Source organism: Oryctolagus cuniculus, chromosome 2, assembly GCF_964237555.1.
Source record: "Oryctolagus cuniculus chromosome 2, mOryCun1.1, whole genome shotgun sequence".
NCBI lineage: Eukaryota > Metazoa > Chordata > Mammalia > Lagomorpha > Leporidae > Oryctolagus > Oryctolagus cuniculus.
The window spans coordinates 106,487,859-106,489,303 of NC_091433.1; positions in this window are offsets into that span (position 1 = coordinate 106,487,859).

Below are 1,445 nucleotides of genomic sequence, written 5' to 3' on the forward strand. Positions count from 1 at the left end.
CCCATCCTCGGGTACACTTCTCAAATGCCCATAAAGGCTAGGGGCTGGGCTTCACCAGGCCAAAGCGGGAGCCTGCAACTCAATTCTGGTCTCCCACACGGGTGGCAGGGATCCAACCATTTGAGCCACTACCTGCTGCTTTCCACGGTCTGCGTCAGCAGAAAGCTAGAGTTGCGAGCTGGAGCTGGGGATCAGACTCAAGCTGTCCAATGGGAGAAGCAGGGTTCTTAACCACTAGGCCAAAGCCTGCCCCCTCTTGTACTTTTAAGACTGTCATGGGGCCGGTGCTGTGGCACAGTGGGTTAACATCCTGGCCTGAAGTGCCGGCATCCCATATGGGCAACCGGTTCGAGACCCGGCTGCTCCACTTCTGATCCAGCTCTCTGCTATGGCCTGGGAAAACAGTAGAAGATGGCCCAAGTCCTTGAGCCCCTGCACCCGTGTGGGAAACCTGGAAGGAGCTCCTGGCTCCTGGCTTCGGATAGGTGCAGATCCAGCCATTGAAGCCATTTGGGGAGTGAACCATCTGATGGAAGACTCCTCTCTCTCTCTCTCTCTCTATCTCTCTCTCTCTCTCTCTCTCTCTCTCTGGCTCTCCTCTCTGCGTAACTCTGACTTTCAAATAACTAAATAAATCTTTAAAAAAAGACTGTCTTTTGATTTTTATTTTGTATATATCTCTTTACTGGTAAAGTGGAGCATGATCATCTGTGTTTGTCAGCCATTTGTGTGTCCTCCATATGAATTTCTTCCATGTTTCTCCCTGTGATTCAGTTGGTTGTGTGCCGTCCTCTACTGGATTTGTAGAGAACATACTGCATCCCACCTCTAATATCTCATGGGTTACTGTCACAGGGGGCTCAGGAGTACATGGCCATCTCACGGCCTGGATTTCCCAATTCCAGCAGCAAACCTGAGCTATGAGATAGGGAGGCCACAAGGCCACACCCACTTTTCCAGAAGCAACAATAAGAGCTCCTAAGCAGAGTGCCTGACATGTAATAGATGCTTAATGACAAATTCACTATTTTTATCATCGTTCTCCCACCGACTCGCATGCTGTGATTTTTGCAATGGGAGCATTCTTAGTTGTTTCTCCAATTAGTGACCAGCTATGAGTGACAGACTCTTACAATTGGTTTATGTATCTTCTGAAGTAAATCAGCTCCCTCTAGTGAGTCATCACTTTATTCCAGGAGGAAGCATAAAGCAACACAGCATTGCAGAGTTCTGATTGCTGAAATTCTACCTTTGATGCATGTAATCCTCGGAGCACAATGTGATGTATAATTCAGAGTAGAAGGGCAATAGTTTTTATTAAAAATTTCATATACAAATGGATATTTTACATAAGGCAAAGTGCATTGGGATTTGTTACAACTAAATATCTCTTGATTTTCCATTGGACATAAGTTGCAGGTGAAGTTTCCCAGTGAGAATGGAGC